Raw genomic sequence first — 24,349 nt, forward strand, 5'->3', positions numbered from 1 at the left:
AGTCTGCAATTTTGAAACATGACAGATGGCTATTAATTTGTACTAGATGTTGTGACACATCCTCACTAAATATTAATTGAGTACCTATAGAACGGTGAGAGGTACCTTAGAAGAGAATGGCCCTTGCCCTCACCGAGTTTCGAATCTAAGAGGGAGAAGTGGCACAGAGGTAGGAATCTGGAGTAATGCAATTCAACAGTGCAGGAGATGTCCCAAAAGGACATCTGGTAGATGGAAGAGGCAGTGAAGGCTTTATGATGCAAAGAGGACTCATGATCTGGACTCCAAAGACGTACAGGAGTTGGTAATGTTCCTTTGGTAAACAATGCTCCTTTGGTTCCTGTTGGTAAACACAGGAACAAAGGTATCCAAACTGCAAATGAGAGCACAGGCTCTGAAAGCAGTGTGCATATGCTATCTTGTTAGTAGAGCTTACATCATTCTAGAGTGGCAAGTCTGTTCATTGATTCGATGAGCATTTGTTGACCATTTTCTTTCTACCAGGCACTGAGCAGAGTGATAATGAAACAAAGATAACAAGACACAATTACAGTCCTCTAAGAATTATAAACTAGAAGAGTTCATGAAACATAGTCATAAAAAAAGGGTGCTAGAAAATTATGTTGCCTCTTTTTCCACTAGGTCGTTTGTCCTTTTCTTTTTGATTTTTGAGAAATTTTTATATATTTTTGAGACTAGTCATTGTTCCTTAAATGCAATACAAACGTCTTTTTTCATGTTTGTAGCTTATTGTTTCCTTTTTTTTTTTTTTTTTTTTTTTAAGAGGGAGAGAGAGGGGTGTGGAGGGACAAGTAGAAAGAGAGAATCTTCATTAGGCTCCAAACCCAGAATGGAGCCGGACTTGAGGCTCAATCTCATGATCCTGAGATCATGACCTGAGCTGAAATCAAGTGTTGGCTACTTAACTGGCTGAGCCACGGGGCACCCCTGTTTCCTATTCTTTGCATTTTTAATGAAAAAAAAATCCTTTAAAGTTAATTGAGTATATTAGTATTTTATTTTATGGTTAGGATTTTTTTTGTATCATAGTTAAGAAATCCTTCCCTACCTTAAGGAAGTTCAGAAAAGAGTATTCATTGGAATTTTTTCTGAAAACACTGAAGTTATTAAAGTCTGCATGCATTTGAAGTTCATTTTTTGTATGGTGTGAGAAAGTAAACTCTTTTATCTTTTGCCTTCTATATGAAGAGTTCATGTTTTCAACTCTATTTGTTAAATAAGCATGCCTTCCTCCAGAGACCTGACATACCATCTTTACCATTTCTGAAATTCTCTTAATTAATGAGTTGCTTTAGGATGTGTACTCCTGCACCTCTCTTCATTACTATAGCTTTATAACAAGCCTTCATATATTGAGAAGAAGTCACTCCCTTTTCCTCTCCTTCAAAAACACCCTGGCCATTTTTGAGTCTTTGCTTTTCTATTTAAATTTTAGAATGAACTTGTTAAATTCCACAATACATGCATGGGAGTTTTATAGAAGAGTTGATGTGTCTAGCTAATATTTATTATTAATAAATAAAAGAATAGGTCAGCTTCATAAGTAATTGAGGGAATACACCTCAGAACCATAAGGAGATACCATGTGTACCTATTGACAAAAATTCAGAAGTTTAAGAATACTAAGTTTTGGAAAGGATAGATCAACAGAATCGCTTCTACACTGCCGTTGAGAGTGTAAATTGGTATAAACACTTTGGAAAATAGGATGGAATTCTGTAATATTTAACATTTGCATATATTCTTTTACTTCTCTAGATCCAGTGTCCAGCTATCTCCACCCTGCTCTGTATTCTTAGAAGCTGACCTCTGTAGACTTCATCAGTGGGTTCTCTTGCATTCCGGCTTCTCGTTGGGTTCAGCCAATGAGAGATCCTGGCAAAACCTTGGAGAGAATGGTAGAGAGTGAGGTCAGGGTTTTCAGTGAGATCAGCTCCCTTTCTGCCAAGCTGTTGTTTGGCTGAAAAAAACCAGAGACCTCTGTTGGGTAATCCTCTGCTACAGCTGCAGCTACCCCCTTTAGGCTTGAATAATCACTTCCTCCCCTTGCCTCTTCAAGGATAGAGATTGTTATGACTCCTTGCCCTTGCTAGTCCTAGGGTGCTTCATCATCCTGTAATAGCTCCTTTCTTAAACTTTCCTCAATTACACAATTTGATCTTGTTCCTGCCAGGATCTTTACTGGTACAGCCTAAAACTCAACAATTTCACTGTCAGGCATGCACCCAAGAGAAACTGGAGCAGGAATGCTTTCCAGGAGACATGTTCAAGAATGTCTGCAATACACTTTGCACACTTTGGTAATTAAAAAAAAAAAAAAAAAAAAGGTAACGAGCCCAAAGCCAATTGAGATATATTTGCCCAATAAAGCATCATACAAAAGTGAAAATTAATTAACTATAGCTACATGTAACAACACAAATGAATCCTAATAACAAAATGTTAAGGAAAAAAATTGAAGCAAGCCAAAGAAGGACTTATATAGAATGATAATCTTTTTTTATAAAATTAAAGATTATTTATTTTTATTATTTGTTTTAAAGTCAGCTTCACACCCAGGATGGAGCCCAACATGGGGCTTGAACTCACAACCCTGAGATGAAGACCTGAGCTGAGATCAAAAGTCGGATGCTCAACCAACTGAGCCACCCAGGCACCCCAGAGATCTATAATTTATTTGTACATATATATGCGCTAAAACTTTTGAGAAGTGAGGCATGAAAAATATCAAATTTAGAACATTTGTTATCTCCAAGAGGAAGGTAGAAGGGATTAAGAGTAGCAAGGAGCACAGGGTAAATTACTGGTAACATTTTATTATTCTATGCTATGAACTGGGACAGAGGACTCTGAGGTTAAAATTAATAAAGTGGTAAGTAAAAACAAATGGATACTTAATTACTTTTAAAAATGAGTAGCAGGTTTAGAAAATCTGGAGTTCCAGGCTAAGATTTTAAAGTTCATTCTCTATATAATCTCCTGAAGTTTTTGAGCAGAAAGAGGACATAATTATACATTTAAGTTAACCTGCTAGAAGTGGACAAAAGCAGAAATTCAAAAGCTAAGTATCCTTTGCCAAAATCCAAGTGTGGACTGATAGAGTTCTGGCCCTAGAATCATGGCAGTGGCACTGGAAGAGAACAAGGAGGAAAGAGAGGCGGGGCTAAGAATTGAGAGTATTTTTGGTGGAAACACAGAAGGCAACAACAGGAGAGGGCTGAAACATGGGCCAAGAGTTAATAATCCAGGATAGATTCTTCCAAAACAGAATTTGTGAATTTTAAATATCGTCTTTTAGGCAGATAGGAAGAATCTTAAATCATTTGATATTGTCTCTGTAGTAGCTAAATGAGTACTGAATGCTTCCACGTCTTAGGCTCTTCCCAGTCCTTACTGTTTACTGGGAACTGAATACAAGAGTAAAGCTGTGACACTCCAAATCACTGCTGGGTTTTAGCTACGTCTGCAAGATCAGTTTTATCTATCTATCTGATGGACAATATCCAAGTTTCTTTTTTTTTCTATCTGTTTCTATAAAAGCGGGAAGAGTATCACTAAAAGATATAAAGAGACATCCCAGTTAAAAAGGTTAAAGAAACCCTATCCCAAATAATAGTGTAAGTTATCACTGCCTGAATGTCAGTCATTTTAAATTCAGAATATTCTTCTATAAGCAACATTTCTCTTAAATATCTAAATGGCGCTCGATCTTTTGCATTCAATAAAAATAACAAATCTTATTAGTGAATTCGATCCTGTGGGTTGAGTTGTTAATCCCAGTACTCTATTTATATGATTATTTTTCAAGTTTATTTCCTATTTTTATCTTGTCCTTCAACTGCAGGATAGTTCAGGGTTACCTATTTTTAGTGCACTCAAGCACCACACAGCGGAATGGCTTTAACACTTCACTCTCTACCCGAGGGCAGTCCTGGACTGCACCCCCTCCACACACTGCAGGCCGCCTGTGCGTTTGTTATCTGTGTCTTCCACTTTAGAGGGTGAGTCCAAAGTTTCCTATTCCCCTCTCGTAAGGAATATCCCTGTTGTTATAAGGGGGGAAAAGGCAATAAAATATTTTGACCGCCCCTGTATCTTAGAAGAGACCTCAAAAACCTTGTCTAAAAAATAAGAGAAGTCATTAATACAAGCATTGAAGGTAACATGAACAATTTTTAGTAATTCTGGGACTTTTGGCTCACTCTTTGTCCAGTCTTGGTTTTGGGAATCCTAAAGTGAGAATTGTGTTGTTTTATTTCTTAAGAAAAGGAAATCAGACAAACAAGCTTGACTTCTTGAAGATGCTTTGACAGCTTTCTTTTCTTTTTAAAATCCTTGTCTAGATGAGCTGTCTCTGGAACAAGCTGACATTCATTTAAATATGAATTTAAAATCTGCCTCAAACATCTTTGATATCTGAGTATGGGCCAAGATGCCAAGTGCATTTAAGGGATATATGGCTAATAGTCATGCAGGTTATCCGAATGAGCTCACTTCTAGAAGGCTGAACAGTGGGATGAGAAGAAGAAAAGAATGTGTAAGTATGCCACGGTGTCATGGAGCGAGCTAGCGGTGGTTGGGTGAACGGGAATGTATGTTTCCTCCGTCTCAGCCATCAGGCTGTCAATGCCATCTGTTGCATAATGTGAGGAACAACTGAGTTCCCCTTCAACAAACACTGGCAGTTGGTCTTTTCATTTCTTCCCAGAAGTACTTGTCTTTATCAGGACAAAGGTCTCTGGAGCATCACAGAGATTTTTGCTTTAAGGAATGTAGCAAAACTGAAATTAGGAGTGCTTTCTTAAAACTTCAAGTGGTGGGATGCCTGGGTGGCTCAGTGGTTGAACATCTGCCTTCAGCTCAGGGCGTGATCCTGGTTCCGGGGATCGGGTCCCACATCAGGCTCTCTGCGAGGAGCCTGCTTCTCCCTCTATCTATGTCTCTGCCTCTCTGTGTGTCTCTCATGAATAAATAAACAAAATCTTTAAAAAAATTCTAAGTGGTCATAAAGAAATGAGAAGAAAAATGGAATACTACTATATTTCAAGGGTATCTGTCCAACACAATGATCCTGATGTGAAATTCTGCTTGCTGCTCACTTGAAAGGGTAAGATTTACCCTAGAAATATCAAAGATGTTGAAACTCAGTCACCAGGGTGTGGAATATCAAAGTGAAGTGTGGTTTCACTTGGTTGCAATAGAAGAAATGGCACATGAACATTTATTCAGAGAGATGTTACATCTGTGTTATATTATTCATACTATATTGCCCTTAGCACTTAATGTAAATGTAGTATAAAGTTATGAAGTTGTTCAGTTAGTTCCTTAATGACTATTTCCCCCCTACTAACCTTTATTCTCCATGAGGACAGAACCATATCTATTATGTTTATCCTCTGTCTGTAGTCCATAATGCATAATACTAGCAACAATTTGTTGCTAGAGGCTAGCATCAATTTGTTCTTACCATATGCTCTTCTAAATGCTTTATGGATGTTAAATCACTTAACCTATAACAACAATAGGTATTATTACCTCCACCTTACAAATGAGGAAACTGAGGAACAAACTCTCCAAGATCACATATCTAACAAACAGAAAACCAGAACACAGCCTAGGTACGCTGAGTCCAGAGTCTTCATTCTTCCAGATTGTCTGTCACATTAGGCACGAGATATAAATGTTTGTTGAAAGAATGAATGAGTAATTCAGTAAATTACTTTTTTTAGATTGCCTGAGAAATAGATCATTTATTTTTTTCTTCTTCTACTCTCTCATTGGAAATATTGATCCACCTCCCTACAAATGTTGTTAGGAAATAGTGGGAGGCAATAGTAATGTCGGTACAATACTATGACAATGGCCAAGCTTCGATCTCAATTCAGCTATTGCAGGATTTCCTCCAATTCAAAAGAGACACCAAGGAAATTTTGGTAATTTAGATTAAATTTGCTCAAAGTTGACATGATTTCCACTTTTAAACATATTTTGCCATAAATGCACATAAGCAGATTAGAAGGCACAGAATCTTTCAAAGCACTTGTAATAATGGCTTACAAACTCAGAAATTCCTGTAAGTGAATTCATTTATCGAATTTAAAAACATTCATTAAGTGCCCACTCTGTAAAGTGCTATGGCATCTAATCATTTCCCCACTTTTCCCCAAGGCCTTTATTATTCCTTCTGCAGAGTAGAATAACTGAATGCTCACCGTCTCTAAATTTGTGTTCACTGTGTATTTTAAGTTTGACTTGACTATTGCTTGTCTCCATCTTAACAGGTTTCCACAAAGGAACAAATTTCGCTGCTTTGCAAATAATAGAATTCTTTAAGAATTACAAGGAATAACAGGTGTGTTAATAAATGTATTTGTTCCAAAATTCTACTTCATGATAAAATTGAAGTAACATTTCAGGAGAGATTTTACTGCTTTTGCTAAAGTCCGTTTTGTTCGGGAGTGCAAAGGGTCTTGAGTAAGGCAGTGAGGTCTGTATGCTGGGCCAGAACAGCAGAGAGCTGGGTCCCAATTTCCGTAATGCCACTAATTCACTGGGAGAGCCTATCCAAGCCACTTAACTTCTCAGAGTCCCAGTTTCTCCATTAGAAATACTAAGGTTCTATGGAATGACCCTTTGTCTCTTCTAGAAAACATATATTTTAATGAATTTTCAACCAGTGCTGTGAATTTAATAGTAACATGATTTAAAGTAGCCATTTGGGCAGTGGCGTTGCGGGGGTGGGGTGGGGGGTGCAGACAGGAGAAGAACCTGTCCTTTGTTGAAATCTAGATTCTATCTATTGTTTCTGTATGAAAAACAGAATGGGATATGGTGAAGTGACTTGTGTAAATGATCTCATTCGGGAGGCACCGAGGGGGCAGAGACTTGTCATTGCCAAGTAAGTCACATTTAAATTCCCTTAAGCCTTGAGAAATAATGTGAGGGAAAGAGCAAAAATAGCACAGTCATTCCTTTGGACCAAGTCGACTCCTAGGCCTCCTGAGAGCACCACAGCTGTGTATTCATCTATATGCAAAGAGAAATAATAAGAATCGTCTATATTTGGCACATAGAGCTTTTCTATATACCAGTGCACTCATCTATTAATACATTTTATGCTGAGCCTTTCGGTGAGGAAAGATACACCATACACACCGCCTCTTGCACAGCTACAGACACATATTGAAGATGCTTTTTTTCCCCTGAAATACAGAAAATTGCAAGAGCTCACAGTCACACGAAACCAACCAGAATGAAACTGGAGGCAGCTGTATCTGATTGAAACCGTGGAGAGAATTGAGATTGACAGAGTTGCAGGGCTAGGAGGTTAATGAGTCCATAGTCCTGCCTCCAGGCAGAACTGTCCTGAACCATTCCAGGCAAATGACAGCTGACTCTTGGAAAAAAAAAAAAGAAAGAAAGAAAGAAAGAAAAGAAAAGAAAAAGAAATCTTCCTAACGTGCTTCAGTAACATATTCCATTGTCTAAATGTCCTTATCCTCATAAAGTTCTGAAAGCAATCTAAGCCCACACTCTTCTCTGTTTAATCTCCATGTTGACAGATGTATAGAATAATAAATTGACAGAAACGTCAAAGATGATGAAAGCCTTAGAGATGGGTCACAGGATTCGTTATCATCACCTTTCCAGAGACCTCAGAGGAGAAAATAATTAGCAGGTCTGTGGATTGTGGTTCTAGTTACAGTAGCATTATGGGTCCAACTCTTTGTTTTTATAAGTAGGATCTATTTACTACAAATCAATAAATGAAAATTTGCCTTGTACTTTATAGCGAGGACTATAGATCTACTGAACACTATCCTGAACTGAAGCATGTAATCAAAGAATAGGTTCTTCTGTAAAAAAGCAATGGAAGTCCAGAGCTACAGAGCTGATGTGCACACATACCCATACTTCTTTTTCTAATTCCATTTTGTTACAGTATTCCAATTTATGGATACTTTTTTACATATAATGCTAAATAACAAATTACTGCTTTTTTTTTTTTAACTTCTGGGCATTATGAATGATGAATGTTTTGGCAGCATTAAATAGAGGAAAAGAGTAGGGTTAAGACCAGGTTTCAAATCCCTTTTCTACTACTTATCAACTGCATGGTATTTATCCTGATGTGTAAGGTCGGACTAGAAGACTTACTTCACACTGGTCTTGGAAAACAGAATGGGATAAAAGCATCTCGGATCTAGTAGGCACCAGAATAGATGTTAGTTGGCCATGGATCTGATCTGTCACACACTACCTACTTTCCTCTTCTCCATTCCTTATAAGTTCTGAGAAGTGACAGAGGGACAAACCAGCCTCCTCTGAGTGTCACTAGACTGTTTCTGCTTCCATTCGGCCTTCTTCTCAGTTGCTGATCCCCAAGTGAACTCATGAGGGCATTTCCCTCAGAGACATAAAGGGTAAGAGCAAGGAAACTTTATGATGCCAAGTTAAGACTAATGCTGGATTTTAACTTGAATTTTTAAAGGATCTGTGTGTGTTACATTTGTGCTAAGAACAAGCAGATGAAATTCAAATTCTAAAACACTATATTCATTTTTAGAAAGCTGTAATAGAACTGCTTTGTCCAAAGGATAAAAAGACTGATTCAAAGATAGACTACTTTTTAGTTCACAGGAGTGAGCAATAAAGCAACTATTATTCATTTTGAAGTAGAAATGCTAATATCTACACAGTTTGAAAGAGATTTAAATAACATTATCAAAGTAATATGTTCTTATTACATAAAACAGAGATAAATATAGAGACATTTTATAACATCACTTCTAATTTTATGATCCAGAGAAAACCATTAGCAATATTTGGATACATTTTCTCTCGTTTTCTGCACATATTCTGATGAGCAGGAGTGTTTTCAAGTTCAAGTTCTGCCACTTACTAGTCGGACTTAGTGAAGTTTTTTAGTTTCTCTAAGCATTTGTCACTGCGTCTGAAAACCAACATCAGTTTCAAAGAACAATTGATGATAGTGAGATAATAATATGTATGAAACATGTATGGTACATAGTAAGCATTCAGTTATGTTAGCTAGTGTTATTAGGATTTTTGTTATGTATTATATATTAAATGGAAAAATGACAATTCAAGGAGAGGAGAAATGAAGGTCACTAATAAGCTACTGCAATGTGGATTTTTGGAGTCTGTGCAGTGCATAAAATCAGATTTTTCACATATCAACATAGCAGATAATTCATTGAATGTTTTACTGATTCCAGACATGATGATAATCACAGTTCATTTAATCCTCACAACAGTCCTATGAGACAGGTGGTATTATCATTATTATTATTACTACTTCCATTTTACAGGTGGGCAAAATGAATCAGACAGGTTAAGTAACATGCAAAGTCTCACAGCTGAGTGGCAAAGCTGGCATTTGAATGCAATCAATCTAGTTCCAGAGTCCATTCTTGTAAACAAATATAGAGGAGTTTAATATCGAGCAGGTATTTTTGTAAATATTACAGTTTAAGTCAAACATTCTAAAAAGCACATGATTTTCAATTAATTAGAAAAGGACGAGAGAGATAAATACCAAGAAAAGAAATTAGATGCCCTATTCTTTTAGATAGCATATTTTGCAACGTTCCCAATTGGCCCTTTATGCCTGTCCAACAAAATTACAGGACCTCACATTCGATCCATTTCTTCTGAACTTTGTAGGTAGCTAGAAATGGTTAGGCAGCAAGCAATGTTCTTGGAAAAATAGATTTGTATTACCCTTGGAAACAGACTGTGTTGCAAGAAAGTCTTTGGCATAAAACAAGGGTATACACAGTTGTCTCTCAGATGGTGTGGATTTGGAAACATAAGTGGACAAGCCAAACCTTTTAAGTCTTCCTTATCCTCTGAATTGAATTCCAGAATGTGTTTTTTATGCCACTATTAGCATTTCTGTTTATCCTTATTTATTCCTGAATAGTATTCTATTGAGTAGATGTAACAATGGCTGCTGAATAAAAACAAGGTTCCTTGGTTATCCAACCTGAGTAAAAATTCCGTGCTCTCCAAGCTCATCTACTCATCCCTTTGGGATAGTGGGGTAAGAAAGAAAAGAAAAAGCATCCCAAAGCACATGTATGGTCAAATGATAAAGCAAAACTGCTGTCAACTTTTGGGTAAAATTGATACATTCAGATACTGCTGATGAAAGTGTAAACTAGAATATTTCTTTTTTTTTTTTAGAATATTTCTTTTAAAAAACAATTTGGCAACACTTACGGAGTGTACGGTAAAATGTTCATCCCATTTGGCGCAGTTCCCCCTATTCCTGGGAATTTATCGTAAGGCAATAATTAAACAAAAAAAAAAAAAACAAAAGTAGAGAGATTTCAAATGCAGTGTTAATTATAAATAAAACCTAAGGAGCAAACTGATTGTTCAACAATAGACAAACAGATAAGTAAACATCCATGGAATATCTTGTTCCCTCAAATAATTATAAACATGGACTATATAATAACACAGAAAAACAAAAAGTAGAAAAGCAGAGCACTAAGTGATGTGTATAGTTTGATTATATCGTATAATGTAAATAAACAAGAAGGTAGCACTGAATAATGGAGGCAGTGAAAATAGAAATAAGAACTGTGCAAGTTTTTCTTCTTAAATTTCTTTAATGTTGCTTGAGATTTGCAGAATAAAAAATGCTTCTCATAATCATCAATGTGGCTTTAAATCTCCCTTTTTTGTGCCTATTCATTTTCTTTTTTTTACCTTCGATCTTGATACGACTATTTTGCCTTTAATTTCTATTTGGTATGCATAATTGATTCTCCAATATTCTTTTATTCACTCTTCTTTTAAAAAAGATTTTATTTATTTATTCATGAGAGACAGAGAGAGAGGCAGAGACACAGGCAGAGGGAGAAGCAGGCTCCATGCAGGGAGCCTGACGTGGGACTCGATTCCAGGTCCCCAGGATCACGCCCTGGGCTGAAGGCGGTGCTAAACCGCTGGGCCACCCAGGCTGCCCCTTTTATTCACTCTTAACCTGTTTTGTGTCTCTTTTAAAAGACACCCTGGCTGACTAGCTGTTGGTAGTGGACAGCTTTAGGTCTTAAATAGCACTGTATTTAGTTAAATAATTTCTCAGAAGAACTAAATGATAGTGACATTGTGTCACTAAGAATATCCAATTATTCCTGTCTTTTATTTCAATTCTCTGTTGCAAACAGAGGAACTGCTTTCAATTTCTTTACATTTATTCAGTATAAATAGATGCTGTGCAGGGAAATTAACGGCTCTTTTTTATTTTTTACTAATTATTAAAATAGTTTCTGTCACTTAGGTTATATAGTTTGTTGTATAGTTCATTAGTATATCTATTTTTCGTTCATGCTGAGGTAAACTAGCTAGACATCTACAGATTTAGTCTGTCTGCAGTGATTATACCCTCATTTTATGTTGCTACGGATTTATTTTCTGAGTCATCCACATTGAAACATTTTTTTCCAAGTGGATCATTGCCCTAAAGCACTTTTCAACTTAATAAATATAAGTATAAATTGGGCTTTTTATTGGTCATGAGTCTTAATGACTTAATTGGGCAAGGACTCTAATTTGACTCTATTTTTTGACTTAGATCTTTTAGCACTTGAAAATGCCAGGTATTAGTACAGAAAGTTATGCTTCTCAAATGGGAATATAACACCATAGTGCGATTTCTCTGCTTTCATAGGTGACATGTCAGTGCACTTCTGAGGCCTAATGAACCATCACAGATGAATGCTGGTGCAGTGCCATCATGGAATAATAAGCACTCAGCCTTCATTTTACAGTACTCACTAAGAACCTACTATGTGTTAGGCTCAGTGCAGGGCCCTGGGTGACAACAGGAAGCAAACCTTACCTTCTCTGCATCCTGTGCTCTTCACCTGCAAAATGGGAAACATAACTCATCTATAAGGTCCCTTTTAAATATAAAGTATCTACTAAATCTAGTTGTTTTTATTTCAAGAATCACAGGAGACACATTTCAGCACAAACAAAACTTTTTTTTAAGATAAATATATTTTAAGTGATGCCTGGTTCAATATTTAGAGTTTGGTAGACAGTAACATGGTACATACTAACTGGGGACTGTTAGGGTATCTCTGAATATAGCTATATATGTGTGTATTTGTATTTTCAAATACTGGTGTATTGCACAAAAAAAAATTTAAATGTGGAGGCTGCTCTATGCCCTCAGAAACTTGAGCAAGGCAATGAAACATGACTAACACAACACAATATAGCAAAGCAGACATTAGAGGTTTTCTCAAGTAGGGTAAAGTCATTGGAAAATTCAGAGCATCTATTGAATATTTCTACTACCATGATATTGAAATAAAAGAATGGTCCCAGAATATTATACATTGATTTCAGAAAATCAATCATGAACATTCCAAGTGCATAAGAGAAGTAGGTGTATTGGTACCATGTTACACAGGGAGTCATTTGTAGATTTTCTTTAAAAGGGACTATTTACAATCCTTTCACTAGTACATTTATAAAATGATCCATGTGCAAAGTTTCCATTTCTGCAGTTTCTCAGTAACAAATATATTGTGTAAAGCACAGTCTACTTGCAATCTTCTTATACCACACTAAGCAAGGCTGAGTAGCCTCAAGGTCATTCAGACTGGTTGTTGGCTTCTTGTAGGAAGACAGCCCCAAGCTATTTAAGGAATATCTGGCTGCTGGAGAGCTTGGAGCCATATTTGCGGCTCTTTAGTAGCAAGTGTATGTTTTTTAGATATTAACCTCACTCCTGGTACATTTAACTTTTTCCTTCTTAACTTTCTTTACCATGTTTAAAACACTTAATTTTTAAAATTTCAAAATATTTTTTTCAGCCAAGTCTATTTATTTATTTTTAATTTTTCTTTAAATCTTTCTATATGAAAAACAAATCTCAGTAATCTGCCCTAAATTGTTTTTGGTGCATGTGGATGTAAGTAAATAGGGATCAAATCATTTTTGTGATCATTGGGAAATGCAAAAGACCAGAATGACGAAACAGCCTATTGCCTTTATTTTCTTTATGCTAAAACAGAAAATAAACCATAAAAAGTCACTTTTTAATAGACAGTAACTTGTGTTGGTAAACACAAAGAGCTAGTTAAATATATGGTTTTATTTAAAGTAACCCTAACAGTGCTTATTTATAAATTAAGTTCTAAACAACATATGAATCTGCATGAATAGACTATGACATTTTGACAACTCTACCTCAATCTTTACAAATGGTGTATCAGAGTTGATTTACAGCATGATTCTCATGAAAATACCTATGTCATCTCCATTAGTACACACTGAAAGGATAATAATCAGTGAAACTTCTGTGATTTCCACATGAATCAACAGTGGTGTATTGCTTAATGTAACAATTACATCATGTTTAATTTATGTGGAAATGTTTGGATATGCTTAAAATGTCTATGGCAAATCATTTTGGGATCTTAATTGAGTATTTTTCTGTGATAAAATACTCTTAATACTGAAATAATATTCTGACATAACTACCAATTTATTCTGAAAGGTTCTAACACCGTCAAATCATTACATTATTCCCTTTGTATGATGCAAAAACTTGCATCCTTCCGGAATTTATTTTACTATCTGGTAGCAAATAATTCAAACATTTATAAAATGCTTACTTCCATCCCATAGTTGGCAATCACTTTTTAAAACCCCAAATATTTTTGATATTTTAATATATTAAATATCATCATGAACTGTAGTCTTCCAATATGAAAAATGCTTAGAGTTAAAATTTGACATTCTTCTTCCCAATAATAAGCTACTTAATTCAATATACTAAAGCAGTAAGGCTCTGTTTCTAGACTCGATTACTATATTATCAAGAATAGGTTAGGAAAGCAGTTCAATTTCATGGTAGAGACTAGTTGAAATATCACCCTTATGATTAGCACAGGAAAAATTTTATGTGAAGTTGAGAAATAAATATTTTTATGATTAAAAAATCATGTAAAAACCAATAACTTCCTAGGTACCATCTCCACAACTATAAAATCCAGAAATGAGAAACTCTCTGGCCTTAAATAACCACCTGATGAAACATTTAAGTCATAAACTCTATTTTGAAATTTTTATGTCTATTTACTTGAAATATTTCTTCTTACAGCGATAATTCCTTTAAGTAATATAATTTAATTTAAAAAGTTACAAATTTATCTTATTCCAATAGTTATAAACTCATAACCATCCATGGCCCTTTCTATCATTTTCCAGAAAATAAGTTCATGACAAATTAGGAGAGCATGTCCAGTCAGAATTCTGGGTAGCAAATTTATTTGCAGGAGCAAAAACAAAGCAACATGATTCAGCAAAAAGGGAGTATGAGGACTAAGTGGGGTTGCTCCGTATTGCAGCTGAGAGATTAACTGAATTTTATGACTCTCCTCCTCCACTACACTTTCCTTTGCCTTCAGCTTGAAACTTAGTGGGTCACGATTCTTGACCCAGTATGGTGAGGATACAAGCCCCTGGTGGCTTTGCTCAAATAAGGCTGTACACTGACATTTCCTTCCTACCCACAAGAGCAGCAGTAGCTCTACTTTCCCTCAAGGGGAACAAACACAGTAATACAGTGACAACACTAACCATCTTTTCTCTTTTGATTTTTGTTTTTGCTTGCTTACATAGGGCATGAAGAACCAAATTAAGTAGGTTCAGACCTAGCTTCCAATTCAGTGGAACTCCTATACTCATGGTGCTATTAGAATCCCAAATCAAAAGGATAGAAAGCAAACAATTGGCAAAAGAATCAGTAAATATAATCCTAGGAGCCTCCATCACAATTTTGAACCCCAGAATCCCAGACTTATATATTCTGGCCAATGGGAAAAAGAACTCCATGTGATGGTCATTTGTGCAGAACATAAACCACACCCTGTAGAACAGCACATCAGACTCGTGAGGTGTTGACTCTTGGATAATGTACATCTGAATCTGCAAGGATTCATTTCTTCTGAGTAATGGAGCATGTAATAATACCAATGAATTCCTTGAACATTAGCCTTTTGCCTTGCATCTTTTAAAAATTAGCTCCTTTAAACTGAAGAAATTTTGCTTGGGATATCATGGCCTTGTATAAGGCAACCAATTAATCTATGGATCATGTAATGACAAAGAAAAATGACCAGGGACAGCAAAATGAACCAAACTAAATAATATACTGCAACAAGGAAAAACTGTTCCCCATTCTGCATTGCCTCAAAGATAATAGGATAGTATCCCACACAGACAAACTAACACCAAATAGTCCTTTGGTTCCACTAGGTATCATGCTTTTCAAGAGTTCATGATCAGTTACCAATAACAGAGAACAGAGCAGTCATCAAAGCTGTAGCCAGATGGCCATTGCCATACATAATCTTCATTCCCTCCACAATGGACACCTGGTTTGTAAATCCACTGGCCTTGATGAGAAGGGAGGCTGACCTATATCTACTAAGTGGGTCATCTTACCCATACTAGAGGCCTCGTGGGGGACATCAGCTTCCTGAGAAATACACTCACAGCTCATTCTCAGAGGTCATATCCATTCAACATAACCTTTCTCCAAACTCCCGCACAACCCTCCAGTCCTGCTTTTCCAATCTCCTCACTATCCAACTAGTCCGTTAGTCATTGAATTGGTGTAGGTTCCTGTTCTGGTTATCTTCGCTGCATAAAAAAAAATTAACCCAACTTAGTAGCTTAGGATAATTATTTTATTATGATCATGAATTCTGCAGATAAGGGGCTCAGGAGAGCCAAGGAGATGGCTTTTCCCTACTCGTGATGTCTGCGGCCTTGGAGAGAAGTCTTAAAGCCTGGGGATGACTCAATGGCTATGAGCTAGACTAGGCTAATTCAGGGACCGGGACTGGTGACTGGAGCACTTACATGTGGACTCTCATGGCAAATAAACAGCATGATGCCACAGGGTAGTAGGATTTGTTCCCTGGTGATCACAGAAAATAATTTAATTAGATATTTCACTTTTGCATGTTAGGATCAGACAGATCAAAATTCCATTCCTAAAATGACTAGGATTTTAAATTCCTCAACCAGGCCAGATGAAAGTGCTGGGTTTTGCCAGTTTCACTGAGGTTCTGTGCTGCAATGCCCTACTGGTAACAACTTTTTTAAAATTGGGGTCTTGGTTTCATAATAAAAACTGGCTCTGGTTTTACTAAGCAGAAAAGGGCTCTGGTGGAAGCAGATGGAACAGGTTAGGTAGTCCACAGGAGGGCTGAAGAACCAAGCTCAGAAAGTGGGTCCGAATTAGGCACTAGGAAGTACAGAATGTAGCTAAGCTTATATCTCATGATCAGCCTGGAAGCGACATTGCCTCCAGCAGTGCTGCCATTGGCCTGTGCTGTTGCTGCTGACATGAACAGCCACTACCACTGAGACTTGACTTAACTGCTCTGTTGCCTCCAGAACAAGTCCCAACTACATTGATTCGGTTACTTCCTCCATAGCCAATATTCCTGCACAGACCTTCCTGCTGGCACACCTAAGTGACAAGCTGGTATCTTACTTAGCGGTGGGGATAAGAGGGGATGAAAGCTCTTCCAGTTCCTTTGAGGGAAGTGGGGCTTCGCCTCACCACATTTACACAACAGAGTCCCTGCCCAATAAGAAATGAGCTTGGATTATGGGCAGACAGAAATAAAGCAAATACCCATTGAACATGATCATCTGATTATTTAATAATTAAAATGAATGAGTGCATTAACAGTAAAGTTTAATTAGTTCAAGCAACTACTTTAATAAACAGAGCCGCCAAATTCTAGTTTTGGTAGTGGCGCATAACTGGGTAAATAATTTGACTTCTCTAGGTCTCTCTCTTACATAAAGTGAGGGTTTGACCTATGATCTCCAATTTTCATTATAACTAACTTCTCCTTTTTAAAAATTGTGAGTGTTATTTGCAGAGGCTCATCCACATGGTGGAGCCATATGCCTAGGACTTGGCAGTACCTATTGCCCTAGTTTTATAACATTAAAGAAACTCTTAGTGAACCAAACTAGCTAACTTTTGAAATTACAATGGATTATTTTTATGTTGTGTATGAAAGATTATTGACTGAAGTTGGTTAAATTGAATGATTACCCATCAAATTTTCCATTTTGCATGCAGAAATGTGGGGAGTTTTCATAGTCTCATTTTATTTTCTGAACTCCAACACAGCTTGATTGTCTGGAGATAGCCTATAGCCTGGAGAATGGCAAACTCAGGAAACACCCTTCCCAAGAGAGTGTGGGTTCTTGGTACAGAAATCTTTTCATGAAAGATTTGGTTCCAAGGTTCTCTATGAGGAAATTTGGGGACTTTCCATTTAATTCACCTCATCTGAGTCATTCCTTCAGTGGCCTCAATGTCACCTCTGAGAATGATCCAACCTTTTTAGGACAATACAGAATCTACTCTCTCCCCTTTGGGAAAGATCCCAAGTATTTTTGGAAGAAAAGATGATGGTGCTCCATAGTTATCTGGCTTCCCCTTTCACAGTGTATTTATTATTAAGGAGTTTCTTAAACCTACAAGGAATCCCCCTAGATGCATCTTTTGTCAGCCCAAATCAAACCAAACCAAGACCAAATCTTCAGGAAAGATTTCACTTGCTCCCCTAGTCCTCCTATTCGTGAACGGCATGACACTTTCCAACTAGACCAATGTCTTATTAATTCAGAGAGACATGTATGCCTTTTGAACAAAAAGATAATTTGCCAAAACTCTGCATGATTTGCCACGCAGTTTACTATAGGATGGATCCAAATTTCCAAGCAGTGGTATAACAGAGAAATCAGACAATTGGAATAGGCATTCAGAAATGGCTATTCATCCAGAAGCATAAAATTCTCATTCTTAGGAATGTTTGGTTTTATTTACCAGACCTGAGTCATGCCCATGTTAAAGGGAAATTCCCAATGAGGTCCTGGATGTGACCAACTGGGTGTGCTCCAATCTCCTCAAGCCAACACCAGACCAAAACAGGACCTCATTCAGTGAAGCTTACACTAGGACTGCCTCCATGGTTACAGGGTAGTTCACAGAGCAGGCATCTGCATTCAGAAGTTGCTTTTTGATGAGCAACCTTAAAACCCCATATTATGGCAGTCAATGACGGTTGTATTTTATTACTTATCACATAGATATGACTAAAGATTACCATTTTGCCCCAATGCTGTATTATTCAAACCTTGCTTTGATTTGCTATATTTTTGTTATTTATACTCAAGAAATAAATGATAATAGATACTACTTATACAGGGAAATAAATGAAAACAAAGAATAGGTTAGCTTCTTCTTTATTCTTGCCCTGATCATTTTCTATGTTTCTAAGGTTTTTATAAATACAGTTTGTGTTCCTTTGTCCTTTCAGCAATAGAAAAGTTCTTCCCTCCCATTTCCCTTAAGACTTACAGATTATCTTTAAAACATGGCTGTGTACTCTCATGTTTTTGGCTGTTCTAATAATAATTTAATATAAAATGGGGATTAATGGCTCTTAATTACATTGGCCCTGAACACTGGCCCTAGTGGGACTGGTTGAAGACTTAATATGGACATATGATGGGTAAATTTCAAAAACAACATAGAGTTGTTGGAAACATTTTCATTTTCTCATAATGCACTAAGATTAATAGAAAAAAATCATAGCTGAAGAGACCAGGAATAATGATCTACTTAATAAACTGATGGAAGGAAAAATCAAGAAGATAGTAAATATTCATACTCCTATTATGTAAAAATTCTTCACATAGAGCCCGGCATATAAAGCCCGTATAAAATGGTAACAATGAACTAAGGTTTATATTAGTTAACTTTATGAAATGCGCATATTATTGCTACTTTCTAGGGAGAGAAACTGAGAGACAGAAACCAAGGGAGTTACATTGTCTCAGAACATCTGGTCTGGCTGGTTAAAGATGAGGTTGAGGTTTAAACTCAAGTCTTTATAGATCACAGCCTGTGTGCTTAACCACAGTACTGGCTGGGATGGATGCAGGCTGAATAAGTATATATTCTTTACAAAATAAATATATTAAACCCATAAAGGATAGAATATCTTGGGGATCCCTGGGTGGCGCAGTGGTTTGGCGCCTGCCTTTGGTCCAGGGCGCGATCCTGGAGACCCGGGATTGAATCCCACGTCGGGCTCCCGGTGCATGGAGCCTGCTTCTCCCTCTGCCTGTGTCTCTGCCTCTCTCTCTCTCTGTGACTATCATAAATAAATAAATAAAAAAAAAAAAAAAAAAGGATAGAATATCTTCTTCTTGGAATACTAGTTTATAAACTCTCCTTCATTCCTATATAATTTTATTAATCTATTATATTAGTGTCTAAAATTCAGTTTATCAAACTGAATCAGTATATAAGTTCATTCTTCCTAAACTTTAATAAAATCTGTTGGTTGATATAGACATGACCTGCTTTGTGATAATTGTTTATATATGTGTTTACTTGTGCTATATATACTGTGTAGTTGTCTTAATTCCCAAATTTATGAATATGTTAACAAAAACTAAAGCTCTTGTTTTATTTATTTATTTGTTTATTATTTATTTATTTTAAAAACTCCTATTTTTTTAAATGAAGTTATTGAGTACACTGATGACGTAGGAAAATACAACAGATTTTTCTGAGGGAATTGTTTTAGTGGCCTTTACATATAGGGGGTCAAGTTCAATCTAGTATGGTAAACTTACTCCAAAAACACATGTCATTTTTAGGGGTCCTATTAATTGCTGAAGGGATATGCTTATGTGCTATAAAAATGACATTTTTTACTTCCCTTTATTCATTTGTCACTATTCTCTGTTCCTTTTAGGATTTCTAAGGATTTTTATTTCTCATTGTATGTCCAAATCAACCTCGTTTTCTTTAAAAAGAATTTTCCAGAGAAGTACATAGGAGTCAAAAACAGCAATAAAATATCTTAGATAACTTTTTTAGATTGCTTAGCTGTTACATATGCCATAAAAATAACTGTTTTTGTACAACTGGTAATTAAGTAACATGATAATCTGTATAGGAAATGGCTTGTTTTGTTCACTTCCAAATTATGTCATTATATAGGCATCCATTGGTTTGGGAATGAATACTTACAAAATATGTTGGTTAAAAGGTCTTTATCAAATGAGAGGAGACTTAAATTTGAGTAATGAAATCAGGGATTGGCAGACTTCATCTGTTCATGGCCAGATAGTAAATACTTCAGTCTTTCCTGGCCATATGGTCTCTGTGGCAACTACTCGGCTCTGCCATTATAGCACAAAAGCTTCCCTCACCTTTCCCTTAACTTACAGATTATCTTTATTTTTTTAAAAAAGATTTTTAATGTATTTATTCATGACAGACACAGAGAGAGAGAGAGAGAGAGAGGCAGAGACACAGGCAGAGGGAGAAACAGGCTCCCTGCGGGGAGCCCGACATTGGACTCGATCCTGGGTCTCCAGGATCACACCCGGGCTGAAGATGGCGCTAAACTGCTGGGCAACCGGGGCTGCCTTATAGATTATCTTTAAAACATGACTATGTACTCTCATGTTTTTGGCTGTTCTAATAATAATTTAATATAAAATGGGGATTAATGGCTCTTAATTACATTGGCCCTGAACACTGGCCCTAGTGGAAATGAACAGAATTTGGATGATTGGAACCAAAAGTGCAGGCAGGACTATAAATTGGGTGAAGACCTGAAACATGAACACACAGGATAGTTGTTTTAAAGAGAAGGAAATGGGGATATAAGATTGAAAGAGAGTTCAAAGTTTGGCTCTACAGCCAAGGAAAAAGGAAAGGCGCATCATGAAAATAAGTGACGAAAGTTTAAAAAGTTCAAAAATGTCTTTTCAAAGGTGAACTAGACCATTGTACACAGCTGAATAATCCTAATTGGTTGACATTTTAATACAGATTATGGGTAAGAGTCGTAAGCAACAGTATTTGAAAGATGTTAGTTGTATCATAAAATTACCAATATTACCCAAAAACCTTGCAGAAGAGAAGAGACCATTAAATATGAACAAGTTAGTGAACTAATAGATAGGTTGGCATCTAGTAATAGGGATCCTGAGCTGGAGAGGCCAGGGTTTAAAGATTTGTGAATGGCAGGTAATTACAGGGAGCAAGACCCAAGTGCAGATATTGGTATACAAAGCAGGATAATCAGAGAAATGGATCAAAGAAGATACTCATAACCTGGAATCCGAGTTATCAAGAAGGGTCTAAAAGATGCAGTGAAATTCCCTGAATTCTGAGTTCCTGTCAACATTGAGAGAACACATAGATGAGGTTCTCCTGCTAGGTGATTAGAATTGGCAGGAAAACAAAAGACAGAAAGGGAGAGAGCTGTACTATAAGTAACCAAAGAATGAAATAACACCCTGGTTAGATGACATAGTATTTTTTAATAAAGCGAAACCTAGGTCTTTCACTTTCTTCATTTAAATTATGCCACTATTCAATTTAAATTCTGTGTCATCAGCTGGACATTAGTTGATATTTATTTTAGTCATTTTAATTACAAATATGGTCATAGGAAATGCATATTTGATTGTATATGTCCTAAAATCTGGTACTCATGCTCTATTTGGAGAAGCCCATTTGGTCACATTCTTGGTCTTACATCTTACTGACCCATCACCGAGTCTTACTATGCCCCTAAGCATCCCTCTACTTATCTATTTCTTTCCTTCCCCCATTGGTTCAACTTAGCTCAAGTCTTCAGCTTATCTGACTTGGATTGCTGAAATATCTTCTCAAATCCTATCTTCACACTTGAGCCAGAATGGTCTTTACAAAACAAAAATTACATCATGTCCCCTCTCATTACCTTTAGGAGCCCAGCTCCATTACTGCCCAACTGTGCAACTTTGGTAAAGTACTTTCAGTGTCTGTGCCTCAGTTTCATTTCCTATAAAATCGGGAGTAATAACAGTATCTAGAACATACACCAGATGTGAAGACTAAATGAGATACATTTAGAGCAATGTGCCCCACTCATATAAGCACTAAAAAAGCATTACATATTACTCTTGTTTAGAATGGCATCCAAATTCTTTTGTATAGTATTCAGCACCCCTCATGATCTTGCCCTTGTTTTCCTATCTGACATCAACCCTCATCACACCACAAACTACTCCTTACCTTGCACCAATAACACTGCTCTAGCCACGCTGAACTACTTACAATTATTTTCAATCTTCCATTCTTTCTCTTAGGTCAGGGCCTTTGCACACGCAGCTATACTTCTGTCTGGAAAGTCCCACATACTTTGCCTGATTAAATTCCATTCTTCTTTGGGACTGAGCTTCATCTTCATTGCAAAGGCTTTTCTAGGTCTCTGAAGCCTAGACCAGGTGTTTTTTTGTTTTGTTTTTTTGTTTGTTTGTTTGTTTTTGTTTTGCCTAGATGCCCTGCAGTTAACTGTGTTTACCTGCCTTCATGAACTCATTGTAACTGCTTGCTGCTTTGGCTATCTCCCCTCTGTAGTCCACAAAATTCGGGGAGGCGGAATTCTGAGGGCAGAGCCTGTGATGGTGCCTGGCACATACAGCACAGGCAACAAATAATTTGTTGCCTTCGTTACTGAATAGGCCACTTATGGCATAATATGGCTGTTATTTTAAAAGTGAAACAAAGCAAAGCAAAACATATTGATGGCAATTACACAATCATCCTATTTGTTTCCTTCCCAAAATATTCAGACACACTGGAAATACATAAGTAAATGTGGTGTTTGGAGTATAAATATGTCTCATTCAAAACGGAAGCTTGAAGCCATTATATGCATTTTTAAAATGTACTGTAAAAATATGCTTAATGTTATAAGCTACAAATTATTGCACCAGATAGGAAAAAAAAATCAAATTGTCAATTGACTAGTTATATTTACATTTATAATTAATTCTTACCTTTTTTGTTCCTTAGTTAGGGCTCCTGTTTTAACTTTGAGATAAACATGATGTTCACTGAGCTTGACTTATTGGACAGTAACCCAGGACCCACTGAATCGAAGCACCCTGGAGAAATACAAATATATTTTTATTCATTATGGCAGATGCTCTTTGAAACTTGAATTGTGAGAACAGAAGTTCAATGAATGTGTTTCACATTTGTTCTTGTGACAGAGGCCAAATGACACCATGTAAAGATCCTCAACTAAGTGTCAAGAGAAAAACTTGTGTCCTGGAGTCCTCTTTGCCACTTACAATAGCCTTGTGATTGCAAGGGTGTCTTCCAACATCTCTTGATTTTAGAATAGAGAAGAAAGATGTCTTAAGAGGCACAGCATGGGTAGGAGAAAGGATCTGATATGTAAGTGCTGGGGAGTCCTGGCTTTGCCACTATTACTTGGGTGATCACTAAACTGTCTGTTCGCATTTTCTCTTTCCCTCCTCTATATATTGTAAGTGCTCAGCATACACTTTGTTAGATGATACAAAAATGAATGTGTGGTTCTCATCTAGAAGAGCTAAGAATTCAGTATAAAAGACAGAACTCCAAACCTCTAATGATATCGCTAGTCACATAGCTCAAACTTCTCTGTGCATTAGAATCAGCTGGAGATCATCTTATTTTTTTTTAATTTTTATTTATTTATGATAGTCACAGAGAGAGAGAGAGGGGCAGAGACACAGGCAGAGGGAGAAACAGGCTCCATGCACCGGGAGCCTGATGTGGGATTCGATCCCGGGTCTCCAGGATTGCGCCCTAGGCCAAAGGCAGGCGCCAAACCGCTGCGCCACCCAGGGATCCCTGGAGATCATCTCAAAATGTGCATTGTGACTCAGTAGGTCTGGGGGGGAACCCAAGGTTCTGTACTTCTTAGAAGCTCCCAGGCAGTGGAGACTACTGACCCCGGGGCCCTGCTTTGAGGAGCAAGTACATTGAGATATGCACAGAGAGACACTAGAACAGTATAGAAGGAAGCTAACTCAACCAGGAATACTCCACAGAGCAAGTGAAATGGACTTGAGGGATGAGTAACAGAAGGTGAAAGAGAAGGTATTAAATGCATGTGAGTAGGGGCAATTTTTATATAGGACATAGAAGTGTGAATAGCTACAGTGTGGGTGTGGAAAAAAGATAGCAATGTGGTTGGGGGGGGGGTGGCATGTGGTAAGGAGACCAATTTCCAGGAAGTGGAATAGTCCACATGGACGATGATGAGGACCTATATCACTTTAATGTATTCATCTGATTATTCATAGGCCCATTTTGAAAAAGGTATGTGGTAGAGAGGGCCTCATGAAGGTGGGGACTGTGAGGACAGAAAAAAGGAAAGATTTCTTCCAA

The 24,349-nt window shown here is 37.0% G+C and overlaps 1 long non-coding RNA gene across 5 annotated transcripts in view; it reads right to left on the bottom strand.

Moving 5' to 3' along the window:
• Positions 1-24,349, bottom strand: part of LOC144304951 (uncharacterized) — a 65,717-nt gene that overhangs the window by 15,588 nt on the left and 25,780 nt on the right. For 4 of the 5 annotated variants that reach the window (XR_013371952.1, XR_013371950.1, XR_013371949.1 and 1 more), the window contains exons 2-5: positions 22,966-23,073; positions 11,897-11,921; positions 10,267-10,315; positions 1,829-1,906 (exon numbers count right to left, since the gene is read on the bottom strand). This is a non-coding gene — a long non-coding RNA (uncharacterized LOC144304951). Of the gene's footprint in view, positions 1-1,771; positions 1,907-10,266; positions 10,316-11,896; positions 11,922-22,965; positions 23,074-24,349 lie in introns of all 5 variants that reach the window. The other variant, XR_013371953.1, reaches the window with a different exon arrangement.

The sequence above is a fragment of the Canis aureus genome, chromosome 34 (assembly GCF_053574225.1).
Source record: "Canis aureus isolate CA01 chromosome 34, VMU_Caureus_v.1.0, whole genome shotgun sequence".
NCBI classification, from domain to species: Eukaryota; Metazoa; Chordata; class Mammalia; order Carnivora; family Canidae; genus Canis; species Canis aureus.